General features: G+C 35.9%; 1 pseudogene; it reads right to left on the reverse strand.

Annotated features, from left to right (window-relative positions):
- Positions 1–1775: 1775 nt before the first annotated feature.
- LOC101969509 (cytochrome c, somatic pseudogene) lies at positions 1776–2128 on the reverse strand (annotated as a pseudogene).
- Between the last annotated feature and the right edge of the window lie 5865 nt (positions 2129–7993).

The raw sequence follows: 7993 nt of genomic DNA on the forward strand, positions 1-7993 counted from the left end.
GTATCTTCTTTCATTGGAGAATTTGAGGGTTTAAACATACTGCTAATGAGCAAAGACTCTTGTTTGTCTTAATCTTCAGGTGGTAGAAATTAACTTGCTTGCATTGGGCCTATAGAATTGTGGGGAAGTTTTGATGTTCTTTAGTTCAGTGCTTTTCTGAACTTGTATGCATATGATTCACTCAAAGTCCTTGTTAAAAGGCACAATATGATTCAGTTGTTCTGGGGGTAGCCTGAGAATCTACACATCTAGCAAGTTCCCACAAAATGCCAAGACTGCCCTCATGTAGAACCTGCTTTTGTTTAATAATCATTGCAATGTGTTTATACCAGAGATAATGATATCTAAGGGCAGGGGCTGCGAAAACATATAAGTAAGGTATTATTAATTAAAATTTATAGAAGTTATGAGAAACCAGAATAATAAATGAGAAACAGAAGAGACCAAGGATAAATCTTAGGGAGACATCTGCCTTATGCAGCTAGATTAATTGTAGTAGCATACAAATTTATAAGTTAATGCTATTGAAGCATTAAGATTTGTGTGTATATTTAACTATGCTGAGTTTGAAGTGTTTTAGTATACACATATAGAATATAAAGTTAGGTATTAGGATATAGAGTCCTGGGGCTCAGAACCACATCCTCCTAGAGAGATAAATCTGAGAAGTCATGGCTATCGTTGATATCAAGGGAGAAACTATACCATGAGTGAGGAATACGAACTTGCTCTTGGCTTTGAGAAACTCTTAAGGTCAATAGTCAGAGAGAGGAAGTTGACTTTATGAAAAAGATTAAGAAGTAGCCAGAGAGAAAGAAGAAAAACCTGAAGGTACATACTTGAGTGTATGTACACATATATGTTTGAAATAAAAAGAAGAGAATGTAAGTAATAAACAAGGGTTAACAATGCCCAGCACTGCTTAAAGTATTTATTTATTTATTTTTCATAATCTGTGATTGTTAATTTAATTATCTTAAATCTTATGGTAACATATTTTACAAATTTGTACTGAGAGGTATATCTCTCTTACCTTTATCTTTCCATCTAATAAGTTGGCAAAAGCACCACTACCAACCACCTAGATGTTCCATAGTATTGTTTCTGAATAGTTGTTTAAAAACAATCCTGAATGATAACTTAATCTTAGAAAATAAAGAATTAAAAAGTAAAGTCTAACTTGTTATTGTATTATGCTGACTTAAAAGCATCTGAACTTATAGATCAGCTATAAAATGTGAGAAGTGTTAAATATTCTTTATTTAATATCATACATAAATCACACTGAAATGCCTTTCCATAAGGAAAGAACAGCATTTTAGATACAGGGAATTCTAACTAAATTGGCATGGTCAACAAAAATATAAAGTAGACACTGCTTCCTTATCTTCAACCACTGCCTTTAATAGGCTAATGAACACAAATTGAAACAAATGTGAATCATGCTTGCTTCTGAGTGAAGGGATTTCCCCCATATTTAAACATATTCACATAATCAATTCTATAAAACTAAATATAAAACCAGTTTTCAGATGTCATTCACCATTTCTGTGAACATTACTAATTAAGTCCAACCATAACTTTAAAAAGGGGAAACAGTGATAGAATCTACTGAAGTAGGAATATAACCAAAATATTAATTTAACTGCAAGTCAGTTTTACTTAAATCAGGATTGTCCAACAAAAATAATTTTGTCAGTCATTCATGATCTGATTTCTGGTGTATCACATCAATTAAATTATGGTGCACATAAAAAAGCCAAGAGACATTTCTATTTGGTAATAAATAAGGCAGTAGCTATTACTCATTAGTGGCTTTTTTGAGGTAAGCTATTAGGTCTGTCCTTTCTCCCTTCTTCTTAATGCCAGAGAAGATCATTTTTGTTCCAGGGATGTACTTTTGGGGATTCTCCAAATATTCCATCAGTGTATCCTCTCCCCAGGTGATGCCTTTGTTCTTGCTGGCATCTGTATAAGAGAATCCAGCAGCCTGACCTGTCTTCCGCCCAAACAGTCCATGGAGATTTGGCCCAGTCTTGTGCTTGCCTCCCTTTTCCACGGTGTGGCACTGGGTACACTTCTGAGCAAAATCTTCTTGCCTTTCTCAACATCACCCATTTTTAATTCGTTCTTTCATCGCTAGCTCAAAGAAGGTTCCTGATCAGAAGCTGGATGTCCCATTCTCTAGCCCAAGGACATGCCGGTCTGCGCATATGTACCCTATGGGTGTCAGTGCAATCGCACTGGCTCCATCTCCCGGAGGCCTGGTGTGAGCTAAAGTATTTAAAATAGATTAAAATATGACCTTAGGATTTAGTTGTTATCTATTATTAGTGACCTTTTTGAGAATTATTCTGATGGAGCGACATAGTCAAATAACAGATTAGCACAAATTGCTGAATATGAGACATAAGAGAATAGAAATGTTTTCCATTCCCAGAAGGGTGGAAAAGAAAGATAAGGTGATTGGATATGAATGTGATGTTAAAAGAGTGGTTTATAACTGATCAGACATGAACATGTTCAAATTCCATTGAGAAGAATTGATTTGAGATGGAGTGATTAAATGTGTAAGATGGAAAAAAATGGTATTATATAGTTCTGAGGAAGATTGGAGTTGATGGGATCCAACTATTAGGAATTGACTTTTTAAAGGAAGATAAATGGCAAATCAATGTAAGATGAGTTGAAAAAGATGAAGAAAATGTGTGGAAGGATGCGGTGGTGCAGTGTTGAGGGCTTCAACATATTTCATGAAGTGGCTGTAAGAAAAGGAGAAGCTGGGGCTGTAAGGACATGTCTAAAGGAGAGTAACATACATTAGAAATACACACTGAAAAGAGTGTAGTATGTTGACCAGAAAAATGTAACCGATTGTTGATCATTTGTTTAAAAATGTAAGTAGATTAAGTGACTGACTCCAGTGCAAGGCCAGAGAACATGGACACCATCTGTGTGGATCCCACTTATGCAGGACAAGTAGGATAGGATTATGAGTGAAATGATGGATTATAGAATTTAATCAAAAGGAGAATGAAACTGAAGACATTAGAGGCCAATAATAGGAGGGACAGTAAAGCAGACAATTTTTGGAGGCCATTGTGAGGCAGCAGATTGGTCACAGTAGGAGAAGATAATAAATTAGTTAATAAGCGGAAAGAAAATGTAGTTGGGATCTACCAAGAAATGCCCCCATTAGTAATTTCAAGGCATGACAAAGTCCAAAGCCTTCCTAGTGGAATGAGTAATTGCTGAGGTGCAAAAGAGATGGTCCTATGTGATGAGGAGGTCAAAAACCCAAGATCAAGGTGCTGGAGGTGCTTCACTTGACAGGAGATTGGCAGGACTTGCAGTGGAGAGGAAGACTATGGATCACCTGACAAAGTCTTCCATGAGTGGCGGTGACTGGAGGATAACAGAGGTTTATGACCAACTAGTAGTTCTCTAAAAATCATTTGATTGCTCAAACTAATAACTGGGAACCAAAATAAAACAAAACAGGTCGCATTCGATACTTCCCCATTACCAAAACCAGTTTGCTTTGGATAAAAGACTTCTTTATACTCTTCCTAGATTTTCAAACTTGACTTTGGTGCCAAGTACAAATAAATAATTTAGGTAAGATGGCTTTGGACTTTTTCATGATTTGAAATTACTAACTAGGGCAAACTTTGGTAGATCCAACAACTTTTTCTTCCAGTTTAGGAACTTCTTTCTGTGATTTAGTTAAGTGACAGCTAAGGGGCAAGGGAGGAGGCAATTATATATGATGTAGGGGCAGATGATAATTGTTAACATTGGTGATGGCGAGGAAAGAAGAAAAAACCCCAGGTCCTGATGCTGAGCTATCTGACTGTGAGAAGATAACAAGAAGACTTCCCTTGAGAGAGAGATAGGAAACCATGCACATTTAGAAGATTTAGTGAATGAAGCCTTTTTTCCAGAGAGTTCATCTCAATTGTTAGGGTGGGTGGGCGAGAGAAGGCTGACCCAGGGGCCCAGAAGGACTGAGAGTTTCAGGGTGGAGAAGAGGGTGGATGAGAAGAGACTTCTACTTTGGGTGTTACTGATGAAATGTATGGTGGTTTGCAGTTAATCTCCTTGAGAAAAGTAGACCCTGGGCCTATTGTCTAATCAATTTCTTCAGGCTTAGATGATATTAGTCCTAGAAGTTGTAATTTTGAAACCAACCAATTGGTCTTTGGTGGTTTTCTTTCAGTCTATAATCTATCAGCCAAGGTATGGAATAGTGTAAAAACCCTTATTGTTATTGAAATTTATAACAAATTTCTTGGCTAGGATTATTTTCATTTTCTATATGTCAGCATGATACTCACTTGGCACAAGTTGTCTTGGGTCTATAATAATGCGATCACACAGTTTCATAGTGTTTACAGGCTTTAGAAAAATTTCCATAGTATTTTCAAGCACAAGATCACATATTATATCATACATTTTCTTATACAAATACAAAGATTTTTTTCTTATACTTTATTTGCAATTATGGTTATATTCAGGCTTGAATTAATTATTTCTATCAAGAGGACACAGAAAAGCACATTGAAAAAAATTTAAATTTGAAAAATAAATTTGGGAACTGAGAGGCAAGTTATACTATGTCAATTTGCAGTGACCCTGAATGGGTGAGGTTGAACTAGCAGTCCCACTAATAGGTGGGTGGTCATCCTGTTCTGCAGACTCCATGATGGTTTCCCTCCATTCTTCTTTACTTAAAACACAATGATCCTATGTTAAAATAGGAGAGGATAGTATAGAATCCTATATGATCTTTTTTTGAATTTATGACTCTTTTGCTGAGGGGAGGTAGCCAATATTCCAAATACTTGACTTTTATATAAGATTCAGAAACAACAAAAGAAAGTGAAAAGTGTATAAGATGTTGAAATTCAGCCTCTTACAGATGCCCAAGCTTGAATAAGTTACAAATCAATTCCTGAATCCCATTTTCATTCTTGTTAACAAAGTTATGGATACTTATTTACCTGAAAAAATACATACCTTCAATAAATGTAGGCCTTTCCTTTCTTACTCTTAGCTAAATTATTTGTTTATACTTTGCATCAAAGTCAAGTTTGAAAATGCAGGAAGGTTTAAAGAGGTCTTTTATCCAAAGCAAACTGGTCTTGGAAATGGGCAAGGATTAAACAATGTGACTTATTTTATCAGAAGACCTTGTTATTAGTTTGAGCAATTAAATGATTTTTAGAGAATTGCTAAATTTTCATTACCATGGTAGATGAAAGTACACAAAGTTAAACAAAGAATCTGAAAGTTGATTTAGAGATTAAAGAGAATTTAATCAGTTGGAAATGCAGAATTGTTTGGTCATACAAAGTAAAGATTTTTTTTCAGGATTTGTCACTGAGATTTTCATTTTATGGGAAGGAAAAGAAAACAATTCTTTGTCATTTGAATGGACAGACACCACCAAATAAAATATATTTGTGTAGGTTCATCCCTGCTGCTTTTCTATAGCAGACACATTGATTATTAAGTGCTTTGTGGCAGCATAAAGCATTTTGATTAAAGTCCTCCTACACAATTCATCTCCTTTTATCACACAGATTGACTCAATGTTATTTGCAGTCTCTTTCATTGGTTTTACAGAGACGAGAAGATGACTCTCAGAGAATTGCTTCTTTTTAAAATTTCCTCTATTGATTGGCTTATAGTTATAGTTCATTGATTTTTTTAAAGGATTGTTATTTTTTCAAATGAGAATGATGAATTTGGGTAGAGTTTCTCAATCAAAAGTTTAAGGAAATACTGTGTAAAGCCAATAGCTAGTACATTAAATTAATTGCTATTAAAGTCAATATATGTAAAGCCAATAGTAGTTGACTTCTATTCAAGTCAACATATTTTCCTTTCTTTTCCCTTCTTTCTCATCTTTTCTTTTCCTTTCCTTCTAAGTCTGACAGGAATTTTCACACCAAGATTTCTAAGTGCTGTGTTTAGAGAATTCTATCAGCATGGCGCAGATAGAAATGTCATCTTGACCTTGTTTCTGAAGGTTGTTTTAACCTCACTAATTAAGCAACCTTTGCTGCTATTCAGGGACGCTCTCTTGAGAGTGAAGGGCTTTTGATTAGGGAAATTCCCTAATTGACAGGACCACTCATCACGAAGCAGTCATAACATGTTGATTATGGTTTCACCATTAGGGATTACATTGCTTAACACAAATGTATTACAGCAAGAATTTAATTAACCTAAGTCAATATTAGCCTGGAGACATTTGGAACTGATGAAAAGACCAAGTCACCTCAGCAAACCAAAAGTCTAGGAAAGAGGACATATTTTTGACCCATGATAGTAAAAATAAATATTGTACAGTAAAGATTCAGTTTCCATGTAAGAGTCCTTCAATGATTGCTGATGTCTAAAACTACTTCTTTCTATGTCTCTCAGCCTGCATTTAAAACATTTTATTACGAAAATACTCATGAATACACAAAAGGAGAATTGAATAATGAGTTTTGTGTTCCCATCATCCAGTTCAATTATTAGCAGTATTTTTTTTTAATTCTCATGTCATCAACCCTTTCCAATTTTTTGTTTGTTTACTGGGATAATTATAGCAAATCTCAGATATATTATTTTACCCACAAACACTACAGTGTTCACCTCTGTCAATCTAATCTTATGCTGTTAAAATAACTATAAGTACTAACCCATTATATTCTTTTATGGTATTAAAGTGCCTGTCTTATGAGGGTATCACAAAAATTCGGTTAATATTATCATGACTATTGAACAGATTTTTTTTTAAAGTGCTTTCATGTGGCTAAATGACATATCCCAGAACTATTGAATAGGAATACTGATTCCAAACCTAGGTCTCCTACACATACTTAACTCATTTTTACATTGTTCCATGTAAAGGATCATCTTAAGGAAAAGGTATTCAGCTCCGGGACTCAACTTCAACTGCTTTGAGCAGAGGCTGTCATCTTTTGATTTCATCATATCTAAGGATCTAATGTGGCCAGAGGGAAGTGGCCACTGGAGGTGTATATTAAGAATTTTACTCATTTTATTTTTGCCATTGTTTCTGGGGCCATGTTGATTATGGAGAAACTGCCCTCCTAGGACTAGCCAATTTCTACAGATAATGAAGGAGTCACTTGCAAGCATGCTTTTCATATGCAAACTAACCAACCCAAAGTCCACACTGCCCACTCTGACTAAATACTTCCTTTACCTGGGGCTTACACTTCTCCCAGCCAAGGAGACTCCTATGCCCTAGAGCCTGCCAAAATCAGTCAAAGTTTCCAATCCCAAATCTGCTTACTCTGCCTCACTTGCTCCTTCCCATAGAAACCACAATGACTCCTGCCGGTGATTTCCCTTTGTTCCTTCTGCCTTCCAACCACCCTGTGCTTGTGTGACTCAGTGCAGCATAGCATGCTCTCTTGGGAACCCAGAGAATAAGAAACTACCTTCTCCAAAGCAGTCATCTCCTGACCTGTTGGCTTTGTTATATCTAGATAATAACAAAACTTACATTTTAAAACTGGATGCAAGAATTTGAGTATAACCTTTGGGACTGAATATCAAAGTCTTGCTGCTAGATGATCTTACAAATTTAGCTGGAAGTGAGTGAGTGAGAGTTAGGCAATTGAGTTGGAGATCAAACACTGTAAAAAGACCACAATAGGGGATAAGTAATGGCTCACCAACACATGGATGTGTTGAATGAAGGGCAGTGGGTAGAATTGCCAACTGAGTCATCTTGTTGGCTTCCCGAGGAGGCTCAGTTCCAAGGAGAATTGGAGAATTATGTTTTTTCTTCTATACGAATGTCACCTTCAGTACTTGCATTATCTTTGTACTATGGGAAGGCAGCATTCCCTCACATCATAATGTTGATGCCTCCTTAATTTTTTCTTTCCATAGGCCACCATTTTTGCTGGCACTGAGTCTTGCAATAATCAGGACCATCTCTGAGTCTTTCAGTACCTGTCTTTAT

This window comes from Ictidomys tridecemlineatus, chromosome 4, assembly GCF_052094955.1.
Source record: "Ictidomys tridecemlineatus isolate mIctTri1 chromosome 4, mIctTri1.hap1, whole genome shotgun sequence".
Classification (NCBI taxonomy): domain Eukaryota; kingdom Metazoa; phylum Chordata; class Mammalia; order Rodentia; family Sciuridae; genus Ictidomys; species Ictidomys tridecemlineatus.